The following is a 17,500-nucleotide window of genomic DNA, read 5'->3' as shown; positions in this document are numbered from 1 at the left end:
AAAAGTCTAATGCTCTACCGACTGAGCTAGCCAGGCTCTTGTTTTTTGCGCGCTTCTTACTTTTTATATAAGAACACTTTCTCCACAAGCCGCCCGGCAGAAGCTCACTTGCCACAGGAGCTACGGGACAAAGGCCGCACGCAATTACGTCAGAGAGAGCGAAGGCCAAAGGCCTTGGAAGGCCCAACCACCGTCGCAAAAAGCTAAAGGTAAAAGGGGGAATGCCCGACCGTAGTCGGCAGGGTTCGAACCTGCGCGGGGAGACCCCAATGGATTTCGAGTCCATCGCCTTAACCTCTCGGCCACGACTACGCCGCGCATATGGACCGCCTGCTCCCTTGTCTCGAGGCGGGCAGCACAGGATGCCGCCGAGCTTCAGGCGCAAAATCCAACTGAAGGGTGAGTTGGCAAAAAGAAGCTGGACGTCCCCGTCGCTCAACGACAAAGGGCTGCCATGACCCGGATTCGAGCATTCTTTTCTGACCACTTAAATCTTGCACTGAGCGCCTGCGTTGGTGGTATTGTGGGGAGCATAGCTGCCTTCTAAGCAGTTGACCTGGGTTCGATTCCCGGCCAACGCGTTGTTTTCGGCTGCGGTTGACCTCGAAGCAGAACTCCTTCTGTGACCTCTGTCTGCACCAAAAGCTTTTGGATGAGTCGTTCGACAGCAGCAGAGAGCTAGGTCTCCTCGTTGGGGAATCTAACCCCGGTCTTCCACGTGACAGGGGGAGATACTGTCCACCATACTAACAAAGAGTTGCGCTTGCTGTTCTTCGCTCACAGCACACGCGACTGCACCCAACTTGCCAAAACGAGCCCCTACTCCATGAAATACCAGATTGACCAGCCACGAGCTAAAGTCTCTCAATATCTTGAATGCTACACATTACAGTGGGACATTATTTGGACCGCTTTATTTTATTTAATATTTTTTTTGGCCTCTAATACGGGGGCATGAAAAAAGAGATGACATTACCTTGATCTGGTTTGTGAATACTGGGTGAGGGAAGGGACTTTCATAACTTTTACTTCTCCCATTTGGAGTGAGGGGGGTGACGAAAATCATGTTGTGAGGTGTCGGCACCCTAGATTACCCTTGGTGAGCGTAGTGGTTTACCACAGTGAGCGCAAAGGTCCAAGGGCATAGAGACACATCTCGAGTTTCTCGTCATCAGCGCATAAATCTTTCGCTTTTTACTAAAGCTTTCCGTGGAGGGGAACCTTTGCGAGTGACCTGTATTTTTGGGGGCTCTGCTCACAGCAGAGCTACACTAGAGTGTCAAGAGCAGAGTCAATCTGGCCACCCGCCAGCGTGCAGTGGAACGAAGCGCGCCTCGTCATGGTCTGTGTTTGCAGCCTTTGCGCTTCCAGCTTCGCAGCTTCAAATTTCTTTAGCCAGCATGGAAAGACAGCGCTCTCTCGTCCATGACGCGAGAAAAACTCTGGACGGGCTCAAACAAAGATGGCTTCAGCTGTTTTGGCCCTATCAGTGACTCGTGCGCTTCGAGCCTTCTTTGTTGACCCCGAAAGCCAGCCTCTGCTGCCTGCGTTGTTGGTATAGTTTAACTGGCACCGCACCCGTACGAAAAATGGAGGTGGCTTACACCTAGTGGTGCCGGCCGTCTGAATTGAAAAAAAGGGCTAGCATCGCTTTTTATTACTGTGGAGAGAGGGCACACAAATCCGTGCTAGGGACACGGAAGAAAAGGGCCCGGCCTCTTCTCCTCAGCACCGGTGAAGAGCGTAGTCGGCAGGATTCGAACCTGCGTGGGGCGACCCCAATGGATTTCTAGTCCATCGCCTTAACCGCTCCAGCCTAAAACAGGGCAAAAGGGACCGCTATGGGTGGGGGAAAAGAAAAAATGTGAAAAAAAAAAACAGGGGGAAAAGGAACAAAAAAAAAGGGGAAGTGAAAAAAAAGGGAAAATTTATTGGATTTACCCACTTTTTTACCGTTTAACTTACTTTAACAAATTACAGAAAAGTCCATATTTCTACATATTTTACCTAATTACAAAACAACTATTCAATTTTGTAAAATTGAAATAATAAAACATAAAAAACATATTTCCAAAAAAATATGGTTTATTTCAAAAGCTCAAATATTGACATATGACAAATTATACTCTATATATGCATTATATGCTCCTTTTCAAAAATCTTATACCCAGAATTGGAGAAATATAATATTAAAAAAGAATATATAAACAAACTGAAATCGTCATTTATAATCATCTTACTACCACAAAGAGTTTAATATTAAGAACAAAATATATACAAATGAAAATTATAAATAAAATAAAAAAAACTAAATAAAAATAGTTTATTCCAAAAGCTAAAATCTATTATTTTTTATAAGACATGAATACAAATGTAAAGAACTGTAACAATTAGGGCCGGGACTCGATTAAAAAAATTAATCTAATTAATCAGAGGCTTTGTAATTAATTAATCGAAATTAATCGCATTTTAATCGCATATAAATATTTGACCTGAGAACAGTGAGAAGTAAGTTTTTTCATATGGATTTTTAGTTACCATTGAATAATGACTGAACACATAAACTGAAGCAACAAAATATTGTTTATTTTTGTTCAACCAAGTCCAACAGACCAGTGCAATATTGCCATTAACTGTAGCAATAGGATACAGCGTTTCCCATACCGAAAACATTTATTTCAGTTAAAAAATAAATCCAAAACTCTCTATTTTAACATTTTGAACAATAGGGCTTTACAATCTTTTGCTATTTTTTTTTTTTTATAAATTCTTGTGTTTTAATTTTTCTCATAATCAAATGAAAGCATAAACATTTATTTATTTTTAATCAAATGAAAAATAAACCTTTTTAATTTTTGGCAAACAAACAGGTTTTCTGTTAAAATCAATACATAATAATAATCATAGTATTTTTTTCTACAATTAAGTGGTTAATCTTGTTGTTATATTTATTTTTTATATTTATATTTTGACAGGTTGCCGTGAAGTTTCTGTGTGTAAAGTATGATATGATGCTAGTTTTCTCAAATGAAACGTTAAAAGTGACACTGACTGTAGCTTTGGAGATTGAGTCTATCTGTTCATGTGAGATACAAATGCCAAAAATTAACGGGAGCATCACGCGTGCAGTATAAAAAAACGCGTCTCTGCCATTCTAACATACAGAGGCAAACAGTGCAGGATTCATATTAAAACGGTCTTTTTGCATTTCAGTTTTCAGACACTAGTCCATATCGCGATTTGAATTAAGTGACAGACCAACTTTTGATTTATCAATCAAAAAATCGACGAATTTACGTGGCATTCCGCGCTATAGTAAATTCGTTTTTTATGAATGGAGTCCGCGATCCAGTCCGTGTTTTCTTGGAGGAGACATTGTAAACGCGCCCCCCTGAGATGATGGTACGGGAAACACTGGGATATTCAGAAATATACTAGCCTTCATTTCAGAAATTCAGATACCCTATAGGTAGGTAGACCTTCTGTAAAAGCATTGAGGTGATACTTGAGGCTCGATGTCCTGCGGTGATATGATGTGACGAGTCTCTCTGGGCTCATCAGCGTCGCCCTGGCAACCAACGCAGCACACCTGCACGTCCTCATCATGGGCTGATCGGTCCCAGCTGCCGGCAATCATCAAGTGGCTTTAAAAGCCACCACCAACCTCACTTCGACAGACAACTGTCTCAATGCTGAACGTACTGGCTCTAACCCTTTGTCTCTCTTCTCCCCGAAGGCAGCGAGTGACCGACAGCCCAATTGAGCACGCCTGGCCACCCACCTTCACGAGCACGAGGACTTCACAGGAGCACCAGCCACGACAGCACCACGACCTTTAATTCCCCCTTCACTTCTTCACGTACTTCATTTTTAATAAATCCACCCTCCGGGGCTTTTGTTCACCAGCCAGCCTTGTTGTGTGTTTTCTCCCCCGTGACATCTGGTGGAGAATGCGGGCATTGCAGGAGAAATCACACACAAGTGTTGGCACTGCACCGCATTAATTTGTTTTTTTCTTTTTGTTTATCACCCCCTCAGCATCAATCGGCGCCCTCTCTCCCCGTGGAAAATGGACGAGCTGCTGCAACGCCTCACAGAAGTAAGCATCCGCCAGCAGCAAATTGTGGAACATCTGGCCACTCGGCAGGGCAGAGCTGAAGAAGAACTCGCTGCCCTTCGTGCCCAAGCTGCCCAGCCAGTTCCACTACCTGACCCCCGGATGCGGGCCGCTCGGCTGTTACCCAAGATGACGGCTCACGACGATGTTGAAGCATTCTTACAAATGTTTGAAACCACAGCCAACCGAGAAGGATGGCCGCTTGAAGATTGGGCTTCGGCGCTGGCACCCCTTCTCACTGGTGACGCTCAGCGGGCGTATTTCTCTCTTCCCCCTGTGATCGCGGGGAACTACACGGAAGTGAAGCGCGAAATCCTCGCCAGGCTTGGCTTGTCCCCCATCTGTGCGGCGCAACAGTTCCACGAGTGGGAATTTCAAGCCCGGGTGCCAGCCCGAGCCCAAGCCGCTGAACTCGTCCGCCTAGCGCAGCATTGGCTGCTAGATGGGGACCCCGACGCAGCTCAGGTAGTGGAACGAGTGGTCATCGATCGCCTCCTCCGCGCCCTGCCTCGGTCCCATCGTCAGGCGGTGGGGATGAGGAACCCCGCCACCGTCCTCGCCCTTGTGGAGGCGATCGAGCTGGCGGATGCTGTCCACCATCGGGAGGCCGGGGAGAGAGCGCCGCCGTTCCCCCGGAGGGTGGTCCAGGAGCGACGCACGCCGGAGGGTACCTCACACGCAGTTGGCAGACCGACGGTTCCCTCTCCGATGGACGAGCCCATGCCCACCGCTGGAACCACGACACCTCCACGGGCATGGCTAGCGGGCTGCATCGTCCATCAGCGCGTTCCACCTGCGGCTCCAGAGGCGGAGGTAAAGCTGAACGGCAAGCCCGTCCGAGCGCTTCTGGACTCAGGCAGCGCGGTCACCCTCGTCCAGGCCCAGCTATGTCCTCCTCGCCCTGGCCAAAAAAGTTACCTACCGATCACGTGTGTGCACGGGGACACCCAACAAGTTCCAGCTCGCCGCGTGAATATCACCGCCGCCCACGGCACCTGGTCTGTGGAGGCTGGATTAGTGAAGAATTTACCAGTCCCCCTACTGCTTGGAAGAGATTGGCCGGGGTTTGACCGCCTGCTTGCCGCCGCCGCTCAGCCCGCCAGCCCGGAAGGGAACCGTCGCCGCCGCAGCCGGCCAAGAGGACCCCGCCGCCGGCCAGCGCTGCTAGCTTCGGACAGCGGGAGAGATGGTGAGTCCCCCTCTCAAAGCGCTAATCTCTTTTATGATGTCTTCCAGCAGGCCAGCCAGGGGGGCTCTTTCGCCAAGGACCAGCGGGAGGACGATCGTTTAAAGCACTGTTGGAACCAGGTCAGAGCCATCGACGGCAACGACGTCCTCCCACGGCCCCATCCTCTCCCGCATTTCATCGTCCGAAGCGGTCTGCTATACTGCGTGGCCCAGCGACGGGGGGAGGAGAAGGAGCTTTTGGTCGTTCCCCGAACGAAGACGGAGACTATCCTGGAGTTGGCCCACTCCCATCCGATGGCAGGTCACCTGGGGGCAGCGAATACCATCCAGCGGATCCGGGACCGCTTCCATTGGCCGGGCCTGGAGGCCGATGTGAAGGGGTTCTGTAGAGCCTGCCCGACCTGCCAGCGCACGGCACCCAGGACTCCTCCCCCCAGCCCGCTGATTCCTTTACCCATCATCGAGGTGCCCTTCGAGCGGATCGGATTGGATCTCGTAGGGCCGTTGCCTAAGTCTGCCCGAGGACACGAACACATCCTCGTCATCGTGGATTACGCCACCCGGTATCCGGAAGCAGTCCCCCTGAGGAAAGCCACAGCGAAAGCCATCGCCCAGGAACTGTTTCTGTTGGCCAGCCGGGTGGGCATACCGACCGAGATCCTGACTGACCAGGGAACACCGTTCATGTCCCGGCTAATGGCTGACCTCTGCAGGCTGCTGCGGGTGAAACAGTTGAGGACAACCGTCTACCACCCGCAGACCGACGGACTCGTTGAGCGCTTTAATCAAACTCTGAAGCAAATGCTCCGAAGGGTGGCAGCCGAAGACAAGCGGGATTGGGACCTCATGATCCCCTACGTCCTTTTCGGCATCCGTGAGGTCCCCCAAGCCTCAACTGGTTTCACCCCCTTTGAGCTCCTGTTCGGCCGCCAGCCACGGGGGCTGCTGGATGTCGCTCGGGAAGCTTGGGAGCAGCAGCCTGCCCCCCACCGCACGATCATCGAACACGTCAAACAGATGAGGGAACGGATTGACCGTGTCATGCCATTAGTCCGGGAACACCTCAGCAAGGCACAGCAGGCCCAACAACGCCACTACGATCGGGCAGCCCAACCACGGGAGTTCCAGCCGGGAGACAGGGTGATGGTCTTGGTCCCCACCTCTGCTTGCAAGTTCCTGGCCAACTGGCAAGGCCCGTACACAGTCGTTGAGAAGGTTGGACCCGTTACCTACCGAATACGCCAACCTGGACGGAGACAAGCAGAGCAGTTATATCACATTAACTTACTGAAGAAATGGCAAGGGACCCGGGACCAGCTCGCCGCCCTCAGTCTCACCGATCCCGTGGTTGTAGACATGGATCCCAATCTGTCGGCTGCCCAGAAGTCCGAGCTGCAGCACCTGGTCAGTCAGTTCCAGGATGTGTTCTCCTCCAGGCCCGGGCAGACCAACGTCACCTGCCATGACATCAGGACGCCCCCCGGAGTGATCGTCAGGCAACGGCCCTACCGAATCCCAGAGGCTCGTCGGCAGGCTATAGAGGATGAGATCCAGGAAATGCTGAAGTTGGGGATAATCGAACCATCGCGCAGCCCATGGTCCAGCCCCATTGTGATGGTACCCAAGCCGGATGGCACCCTCCGCTTCTGCAATGACTTCCGCCGCCTCAACGAAGTCTCCGAATTCGACGGCTATCCCATGCCTCGGGTCGACGAGCTATTGGACCGCCTGGGGAGGGCCCGGTACATTTCCACCCTGGATCTAACCAAGGGATACTGGCAAGTACCACTCACACCCACTGCTAAACCAAAAACTGCTTTTTCCACCCCTAGTGGCCACTGGCAGTACCGGACCCTCCCCTTTGGCCTACATGGAGCGCCTGCCACATTTCAGCGCATGATGGACATCATTCTGAGGCCCCACCAAGCCTACGCGGCGGCCTATCTAGATGACGTCGTCATCCATTCCGAGGCATGGGACGAACATCTGGAACGTCTGCGGAGGGTGCTCTCGGAGCTCCGGCGGGCTGGACTAACCGCCAACCCCCGCAAATGCCACCTAGCGCTTTCAGAGGCGAAGTACCTGGGCTTCCAGGTCGGCCGTGGGCTCATCCGGCCCCAAGACAAGAAGGTGGAGGCGATCCGTTCCGCTCCGAAGCCCCAAACGAAGTCCCAGGTACGAGCCTTTTTGGGGTTGGCGGGGTATTATCGCTGTTTTATCCCCAACTTCTCCTCTTTAGCCGCCCCCCTGACAGACCTGACCAGGAAGGGGCAGCCAGAGAAGATCTGTTGGACAACAGCCACGGAGGAGGCCTTCGCCCGGCTCAAGACGGCCCTCTCCTCATCGCCGGTGCTCCGTGCTCCCGACTTCGGCTGCCCCTTCCTGCTGCAGACGGATGCCTCCGACACCGGACTGGGAGCCGTCCTGTCACAGATCCAGGAAGGTGAGGAGCATCCCATCATCTACATCAGCAGGAAGCTGTCCAAGGCAGAGAAGAACTACGCCGCCGTCGAGAAGGAGGCCCTGGCCATCAAGTGGGCAGTCCTGGAGCTGCGTTACTACCTCCTCGGCCGTAAGTTCACCCTGGTGACCGACCATGCCCCCCTACAATGGATGGCCCGGGCCAAGGACACCAACGCCAGGGTGACCCGCTGGTTCCTCGCGCTCCAGGACTTCCACTTTGAAGTGCGACATCGGGCCGGGGCCGCCAACGCCAACGCTGATGGACTCTCACGGATGTGGACAGCTTTTGCAGGTCTGTCAGGGGTCATTCCCCACCCACCCCTTATCTCACCCCTACTGTCTACTCTCGTTCCCAGGGCCAGAACGACGCTTAGGGGGGGGGGATGTGACGAGTCTCTCTGGGCTCATCAGCGTCGCCCTGGCAACCAACGCAGCACACCTGCACGTCCTCATCATGGGCTGATCGGTCCCAGCTGCCGGCAATCATCAAGTGGCTTTAAAAGCCACCACCAACCTCACTTCGACAGACAACTGTCTCAATGCTGAACGTACTGGCTCTAACCCTTTGTCTCTCTTCTCCCCGAAGGCAGCGAGTGACCGACAGCCCAATTGAGCACGCCTGGCCACCCACCTTCACGAGCACGAGGACTTCACAGGAGCACCAGCCACGACAGCACCACGACCTTTAATTCCCCCTTCACTTCTTCACGTACTTCATTTTTAATAAATCCACCCTCCGGGGCTTTTGTTCACCAGCCAGCCTTGTTGTGTGTTTTCTCCCCCGTGACAATACGCATTCTGTTAGTTGGTGCTCCAGTATAATTGGTCCGCTGCTGAAACTCATCCAATGAGAAACGTTCCGCGGTGCAAAATTAAGTGCGATTAAAATGCGTTAAAAAAAATTTACGCGTTATTTTTGTGTAATTAATTAATCTAAATTAACGCGTTAAAGTCCCGGCCCTAGTAACAATACAACTTGCATAATAAAAAACACTCTTTAAATCTGACCTTTATACAATGGAAAAGTTATATGTAAAAAATGTAAACAATGATAATACTCTGAATAATAATATACCTTTTATAAAGACATATAAACAATTTTATAATTATATAACCTTTATCATTTTTATAAGACATCAATACAAATGTAAAGAACTATACTACTACTACTACTACTACTACTACTACTACTAATAATAATAATAATAATAATATAAACTTTTATAATCGTTATAAGATATAAATACTAATTTAAAAGAAGTATAATCCTATTAATAATAATAATAAAAATAATAATGATAATAATAAATACAAACTTATAATTTTTATAAGACAAAGCCAAGCACGCTGTCGGTTCTGAGGAGGTGGTGCAGCTGATGGCTGCTGGCCTTGCGGAAGGGAAGACCAATCCTGAGATTGCGGTGGTGGAGCCGATGACTGTTGGCCTGGCGGAAGGGAAGACCATCCCTGAGGCGGTGGTGGACCTAATGGCTGCTGGCCTTGCGGAAGGGAAGACCAATCCTGAGATTGCGGTGGTGGACCTAATGGCTGCTGGCCTTGTGGAAGGGAAGACCAATCCTGAGATTGCGGTGGTGGAGCCGATGACTGTTGGCCTGGCGGAAGGGAAGACCATCCCTGAGGCGGTGGTGGACCTAATGGCTGCTGGCCTTGCGGAAGGGAAGACCAATCCTGAGATTGCGGTGGTGGACCTAATGGCTGCTGGCCTTGCGGAAGGGAAGACCAATCCTGACATTGCGGTGGTGGAGCCGATGACTGTTGGCCTGGCGGAAGGGAAGACCATCCCTGAGGCGGTGGTGGACCTAATGGCTGCTGGCCTTGCGGAAGGGAAGACCTATAGTAAAACCATGGTAAATGACGATAAACACAAGCACAACGTTTTTTGTTGTTGCTGTTCATTCAGATTTTCATTTATAGTAAGACTGTGTTCATACAGTTGTAATCGATCAGCCAAAAAACACAAAATGGTTACTACGCTTTCACTATAGTAAAAACACGGTAAATTGTCATAAGGAATGACTGCGCTTACAGCTGAAACACGTTTTCTTCTGATTTAAATCAAACTTCAGAACGTGTAAATAGAGTTTAATTACATTTAAACGGTGTTTCATTATGGGCAATTCATGAGTCAAAAGTTTGTGAACGCCAAACACGGATGAAAGACGGACGAAAACGTAACGAGTTACCAATTGAGAACATTGTAAACAGAGAGGAAGAAAGTAGAAAACATGTATTACTTTGAAAAGTTATCATATATTTCGTTTACATATTGGACGAGGAGATGGCCACGGAAACAGACGATCCTGCTCTAGGTAGCGCCACAGAGACAGCTGTTGTGTGTCTGCTGCCGCCGGATCACGGTTGTAAAAGCAAGGGTTAGGGTTAGGGATTAGAATCGCACGTACTAACAGGCTGTTTTGAAAGATGTTTCCGGAGCTCGCAAAATCCACTTAGCCTGTGCGGCGAATTGGCACGCTGGAGCCCGCCACCCTGTTGGGAAGAAAGAGAGCAAACAGAGGCGCCCAACGTGGGGCTCGAACCCATGACCCTGAGATTAAGAGTCTCATGCTCTACAGACTGAGCTAGCCGGGCTGGTTGTGGCTTCCTTCACCGGGTCGGAGGCAGTTTTCATCGGCTCCCAAATGACACAGGCGAAACGGAGGCTCTCGCGTTGTGCGAGACTGTCGAGCCGTCCCGTGGGTAGGGCTTAGAGCAGGCTTAGAGTTTTCTTCTGTCAGTTTTGACCCAATGTGTTTTTGGGAAGCGCAGTTTGACCAAGCAGTGCAGGCCAACAACATGTTCTGTCTTGCCGCGTGAAGGCGGTTCAATGCTTTGGACAGCGTATGGTTGAGATGTGATTTTCCACCAATTTGGGGCACCTTTCTTATGGAAATCAAGGATAAATCTATATAAGGATAAGGATAAATCTTCTATTTTTCGGTGGTCTTTTGAGAACACTAGATTTATATGTCAATTCCAACATAACACCAACTGTTACGCAACAGTCCCGGGATCGTTAATAGTTACGCCTCCAACATTTGCATTGCCCAATCATCGGTAACGTCAGTACATCAGTAAAACAAAGCAAGCCACTGAAGGGACACGGTTAGCTTAATGCTAGCACTAGCCTGTTACATTGCAGTACAAAAGATATCACTTACCACATAAACAGAGAGATGACTGTGCTGATGATGGTGAATGATGGAGAAATAACTGCGCTGATGAAGGCGAATGATTTACAGATCCAGAGTATCACCGAGAAGCAGCTGAACTTGTGTGGTAAGAAGAGCTCCCTCTGCATTATAACTTTACACAGAGCACATGGATCACAGTAATGAGACTAAAATATCTGCGATTCAAAACGGCAGATTCAACAAACCACATATTAAAAGCGGCTAGAGCTCCTAATTAAATATATATTTTTATCAATGTGCCAGCTATAGAGATGAGCAGCTCTGTGAAACAGCCAATTGGAGCAGAGCTCATTAATATTCATGAAGCTTCCAAAAAAGGCAATAACAGAGCATTTCATTCTAGGGACAAATCCTAGGGTTGTAAATGGTCCTGTAAAACCGTTTCTGGAGATTGTTTGCCCTTTCCTATGCCAAATACCTTCTATGTAGATATCAAAGAACAAATTAAAAAATTCTCTCAATGCATTTTTATGGCAACTTTAAGTTGATAGAACCAGCTGACATCTTATCCTGACATTCTGAATCTCAAGGATGGTGACACCCACCCACAAAAATGTAAAAAAAAAAAGTAATTTCATCAGATATACACCAATTATGAGCTAAACAATTAATTACAAACAGAATCATATCCGATGTTCAATTGATCACAACTATTTGCAAGATTTTTAATCTGATATATACAATTTTCAAAGACCACTCTGATCATACTCTCTTCTTCTATGCTGCATAAACGCCACACAGAAAGTTCATCAATGGTGTGGAACACATGAAATAAACAATTACTCCACACCCGATTCACGCTCAAAAAAGAGTATCAAAACTCATCATCGTAGTTTGGGAGACACTACACTTTTGAAACACATTTCCTAGTTAAAAACTATAGAAATGATCCCTGAAAGTATAATCTTGACCTCCATTTTGCAAAACCAGCTTAGGCGACTTCTGACACTTTGAGTCTCAGAGATGGTGACAACCTAACAACAGAGATGAGAAAAGTTACATCTGAAACATCATGAGAGTCCTAAAAATTTTTTTGTAATTTTAGTCGGATGCAGTTTTCATCGGCCCCCAAATTACACAGGCGAAACTGAGGCTCTCGCGTTGTGCGAGACTGTCAACCCGTCCCGTGGGTAGGGCTTAAAGCAGGCTTAGAGATTTCTTCTGTCAGTTTTGACCCAATCTGTTTTTGGGAAGCGCAGTTTGACCCAGCAGTGCGGGCCAACAACATGTTCTGTTTTGCCGCGTGAAGGCGGTTCAATGCTTTGGACAGCGTATGGTTGAGTTGTGATTTTCCACCAATTTGGGGCACCTTTCTTATGGAAATCAAGGATGATTTCAAGGGAAATGGCAAACTGGTGTAGCGTTTGGCTAATAAGCTAAAGCTACAGAATCCACATTCGGCCGTAATCGGAGGTTACTACTAACGTTCGATTGTGTCTCATAGGGAGTTTGGCGCAGGGCCTCAGTGGAAAACAGGCCCTCGGCGGCTGAAAGAAAAGACGAAGAATGCATCCACATGCACATGAATCAGGAGTGTTAAATAAAGAAACCCCGCAAGATGAGGTGGTCCAGTGGTTAAGGCGGTGGAAGGCTAATACATTGTGCTCGACACGCACTGGAAGCTTTAGCGCCACTGAGAGCCCACCGGACCAGACAGGACCAACCTGTTTACGATGGGTAACGGTGATCTGTAATTGCGCTGCAGTTTAACGATACCTGTCTTGGGAACATATTGACAAAACAACAAGCCTTCTGGCTCTGGCGCTCTATCACCAGTAGACAGCTTTTTGGCGAGGAAAAAAAAACCTAAACGAAACAAGGCTATATTTCTCAACAAAACTCTAAGCCTCCAGAGAGGCTAGCAAAAATTGCCAAAGCTAACTGTATTTCAAGTCATCCTGGCGGGGTATTGGGTAAAGTTTTCAACCAGCAATGATCGCCCCTCGGATAAACCTCATAGGCTACAATATTGCCAGATAGAAGAATGCCAGAGACGGTCGTGACCTTTTCGTGCACCTACGTGGATGTGAACCGACAAGGTGGCAGCAAGCTTTAAACATGACGCACAAACAGTCTCCTGGCACGGGTTGCTGCACCGTGTTTCCACGGAACAGATTAGAGGTGTGTAAAAGACGGCTCATTCACTATTCCCTCTGTGCTCAAAACAGCCTGCTGAAAGCACGGCAGCAGCAGGTGAAAAGGTCTGGAGCATGGCCTGTCTCAGTCAGCAAGGGGACGGGGTGGCCGAGTGGTTAAAGCGATGGACTGCTAATCCATTGTGCTCTGTGCAATGGTTGGAATCCCATTCTTGTCGTTCGGTTCCTTCAGCATTGGACCTTAATCCAGGTCCTGGGGACCCCATGCTAAACTTTTTGTGTGTCCTCCTTATCTAACACACTCAGTTCAGTTCTTAGAGTTCTCTACTAATGAACTGATGATCTGGATACCTCGCCTGGGGAGGCGAGGTATCCAAAACTCATCAACTGGTCACTGGGGTTCCTCAGGGTTCAGTTCTTGGACCTCTCCTCTTCTCCATATACACTACATCTCTGGGCCCCATCATACAGGCACATGGCTTCTCCTACCATTGCTATGCTGATGACACACAGCTCTATCTTTCTTTCAAACCAGACGATCCATCGGTAGCTGCACGGATCTCAGGTTGCCTGGCGGATATCTCTGCATGGATGAAGGAACACCATCTACAGCTCAATCTAGCAAAGACGGAACTCCTTATCTTTCCTGCCACTCCATCTCTACAGCATGACTTCTCCATCCAGTTAGGTTCATCAACAATTACCCCATCAACTTCAGCCAGAAATCTGGGTGTTATTTTTGACAACCAACTGACTTTCAAAGATCACATTGCTAAGACCGCTCGATCTTGCAGGTTTGCATTGTACAACATCAGAAAGATCAGGCCCTTCCTAACAGAGCATGCTACACAACTCCTCGTCCAGGCCCTGGTCATTTCCAGGCTGGACTACTGCAATGCTCTTTTAGCTGGTCTTCCAGCATGTACAATCAAGCCTCTACAAATGATTCAGAATGCAGCAGCACGACTGGTCTTCAACGAGCCCAAAAAGGCCCATGTCACACCTCTCTTCATATCCCTGCACTGGCTACCGGTTACAGCACGCATCAAATTCAAGACACTGATGCTGGCATATAGGACAGCCACCGGATCATCACCTGCCTACCTCCATTCACTACTACACATCTACACTCCTTCCAGAAGACTGAGATCCTCTAGTGAAAGACGCCTCATTGTACCACCACAGAGAGGTATTAAATCACTGTCCAGAACATTCTCGTTCAACGTTCCTGCCTGGTGGAATGATCTTCCCACCCCTATCCGGAATGCAGACTCCTTAACAGCTTTCAAACGACTGCTGAAAACCCATCTTTTTCGACACTATCTGACTCAATAAAAAAAAAAAAAAAAAAAAAAAAATCCTCCCTTCTAGCCTGTTTTTCCTCTCTTTCTTGATCTTCTCCTTCTAGCCTGCACTCTTCTAACAACGCCTGATATATGGTATTTTTGAACACTTCCTATGTTGATCTGCCTCCTTAGGATGAATCACTTGTTGTATTCCCAATTGTAAGTCGCTTTGGATAAAAGCGTCGGCTAAATGAATAAATGTAAATGTAAATGTAAATGAATCAGGAGTGCTAAATAAAATATGCCATGTAAAATGACGAGGTGGCCGAGTGGTTAAGGCGATGGACTGCTAATCCATTGTGCTCTGCACGCGTGGGTTCGAATCCCATCCTCGTCGTTCGGCTCCTTTAACAGTAGTCCTGGGGACCCCACTCTGCACTTTTTGAGTGTCCTCCTTATCTGACACACTCAGTTCAGTTCACTGAGTGCTCTACTAATGAGCTGATGGTCTAAATCGGGAGTGTTAAATAAAAGGACCATGGAAAGTGACGAGATGGTCGAGTGGTTAAGGCGATGCAAGGCTAGTCCGTTGTGCTCGGCACGCCTTGGTTTGTGTGGGTTTGAATCCCATCCTCTTCATTTGATGCTTTAGCACCACTGAGAGCCCACCGGAACAGACAGGCCCAACCTGTTTACGATGGGTAGCGGCGAGCTGTGATTGTGCTGTAGTTTATTGATACCTGCCGCAAAGTCTTGAGAACATATTGACAAAACAACAAGTCTTCTGGCTCCGGCACGCTATGATCGGTGGACACCTCTTTGACGAGGACCAACAACCAGCCACGCCAATAAAAGGAAACAAAACGAAGCAAGACTATCTTTCTCAACAAGCCTCCAGAAAGACTGGCAAAAATTGCCGATGCTGACTGTATTTCAAGTCATCCCGGTGGGGTATTGGGTATTGACTTTGTGGCAACATGGAACTTTTGCATCTACATTAATATTAGTCTGTTTCTTCTTATTCTGAGGTCACCGTAGCCACCAGATCCATTCTGTATTCCGATCTGATGGTCACTACAGTCCCCCGGTTCCAGTCCGTACCAAGAGCAGATGGTGGATCAGCACCTTCAGCCGAATGTCAGCGGATACTATGTCAACTAGATGAGCCCCAGAGACAGATCATCAGTAAAGAAGGCATCCACATGCCACAGCAAACTACTCAAGCTGGTGAAAATGTTCACCAAATGCCCGCCGCTGAATTCTTTTAAAACAAGCCAGCTTATTGAAGGTGCACAAGATAAACGCCCTGAGAAAGCTGTGCCTCGCAACCCTAAGCATGGCATAGGCGTTAGTGGACACCTGACGCGCGTGCAAAACTCTGGCATTTCACACGTCCCTGGGTGGGCTTGAACCACCAACCTTTCGGTTAACAGCCGAACGCGCTAACCGATTGCGCCAAAGCTGGGGAACAATAGTCTGTTAAGGGGGGGGAAGAAAAGGAAGGAGGGGGGAGAAGAGGGGGAAAAGAGAAAAAGAAAGAAAAGAGAGAGAGAAAAGGAAAAAATGAGGAGAAAAGAAGTGAAAGGGAATTTTATCTCTTTGTCCTTTATAGCAATGTTTTTGGAGTGTATATTTACAATAAATTATCTGAAAAAAAAAAATGTTTTCTCTATTTTCCTGTACATTTATATGGGGGTAAGGATGATCACAAGCTTCCCAGTTCATATTACAGTGTTGCCATACATTGAAGTGTTTACTGAATGTTTTATTTATCAGTAATTATCACATAAATAATGTCCAAATGAATGAAATCATTTTTGAAATGACAAATTAATATTTTATTAGATTTATATTACTGATTATTGATATTTTATTCAAAGTTTTTGCACTTTAAATATATTTTCGGCTGTAGTTATGTTCTAAAACTTATAGTACAAAAAATTGTACATTTATGTATTAAATCATCCCCAAATTTATCAACATTTTTAAAAGGGCGTATAACTGTTTAATGATACTGTAACAATGACAAACAAAAAGAGTTATTTGATCATGACCAAACTTTTATTTTTCAACAGTCAAAGCCAATTATTCATTATTCTTTTTTTTACATTTTTATTCTTGTCGTTATGTTGCATGTGCAGAAAACAGAATATTACCTCTTAATAATAATTTGCAAGTGCAAAAGAACAGAAAACATAACTATACATATAAACAAAACCGTCCAATGTCCATGGCTCTTGTGCATTAACTGCAAGTGAAAAGAACAGAAAGCACAAAACAATACAAATGAATAAAACTTTAAAATATTAATGACTCCTGTCCTGTGCATGTTTTGCAAGTACTAAAGAACAGAAAACCAAACTATACTATTAAATAAAACTGTCTTAATGTCCATGGCACTAGTGCATTCATTGCAAGTTCAAAAGAACAGAAAGCAGAAAACAATGCACATAAATAAAACTTTATCCCCTTTCTTTTTTGGACTCTTATGGATTGCACAGAGCTTGAAATGGTCTCTATCAGGCGACAACAATCTGACCACTGGGCAAGTGGGGCAGTGGTGGTGAATGTATGCCTCTTCACGCTCTCCACCCCTGGAGTGAACCTGTGTCCAGCCTGCTCTGGTGTCTGACAGCAAACATCACTCTCTTCTTATCGTAATCCAGCAGGTTCTGCCAACTATATTCCTCACCTAAGCAGAGAGAGCATATAATACAAGGCAAATGAGAAAACAAAACAAGTGGTAGTGTTAACATATGACAGATCAAGTAGAGAAACTGACCTGATGGTTGGTGAGAGCCAGAGATGGCTGATTCCTGAGCTCCACAAGATACTCTGCAAGGCTGTCCACTTTGTCCAGCACACAAGCACTATGCAAAGCCTGTGAGAAAAATACAAACAAAAAGAAAAAAATGAAATGAACAACATTATGAGTTCAGTGAAGTGGGACAAAAAACCCAAAACAAATAAATATATATATATTTTTTTCTAGATGTTTTTTTTTTTTGTCAACTTCAGTCAAAAAGCTCGTCTTCTTCATCCTCGCCTTCATCCACATCCTCCAGCATGTTCTCTGTCTCTTCTGAGTCAGGGTCCACTACCAGGGGCTGTCCAGTCTGACCCAGGAGGTAGTCAACA

General features: G+C 47.3%; 6 non-coding genes across 6 annotated transcripts; 3 read left to right on the top strand and 3 right to left on the bottom strand.

Moving 5' to 3' along the window:
• Positions 1-230: 230 nt before the first annotated feature.
• Positions 231-312, bottom strand: trnas-cga (transfer RNA serine (anticodon CGA)). The gene has a single exon. It is a non-coding gene; the product is annotated as a tRNA-Ser (tRNA).
• A 197-nt stretch (positions 313-509) lies between these two features.
• trnar-ucu (transfer RNA arginine (anticodon UCU)) lies at positions 510-581 on the top strand. The gene has a single exon. It is a non-coding gene; the product is annotated as a tRNA-Arg (tRNA).
• Positions 582-1,153: 572 nt separating this feature from the next.
• LOC141327448 (U5 spliceosomal RNA) lies at positions 1,154-1,268 on the top strand. Its single transcript, XR_012354744.1, has one exon. It is a non-coding gene; the product is annotated as a U5 spliceosomal RNA (small nuclear RNA).
• Positions 1,269-11,672: 10,404 nt separating this feature from the next.
• Positions 11,673-11,888, bottom strand: LOC141326977 (small nucleolar RNA U3). The gene has a single exon (XR_012354305.1). It is a non-coding gene; the product is annotated as a small nucleolar RNA U3 (small nucleolar RNA).
• Positions 11,889-12,826: 938 nt separating this feature from the next.
• Positions 12,827-12,966, bottom strand: LOC141327056 (U4 spliceosomal RNA). Its single transcript, XR_012354376.1, has one exon. It is a non-coding gene; the product is annotated as a U4 spliceosomal RNA (small nuclear RNA).
• A 1,711-nt stretch (positions 12,967-14,677) lies between these two features.
• Positions 14,678-14,759, top strand: trnas-gcu (transfer RNA serine (anticodon GCU)). Its single transcript has one exon. It is a non-coding gene; the product is annotated as a tRNA-Ser (tRNA).
• Positions 14,760-17,500: the final 2,741 nt, after the last annotated feature.

This window comes from Garra rufa, chromosome 2 (assembly GCF_049309525.1).
Source record: "Garra rufa chromosome 2, GarRuf1.0, whole genome shotgun sequence".
Taxonomy (NCBI): Eukaryota; Metazoa; Chordata; class Actinopteri; order Cypriniformes; family Cyprinidae; genus Garra; species Garra rufa.
Note: the sequence above shows the minus strand (reverse complement) of the source record. Positions and strands in the feature narration are given on the sequence as shown.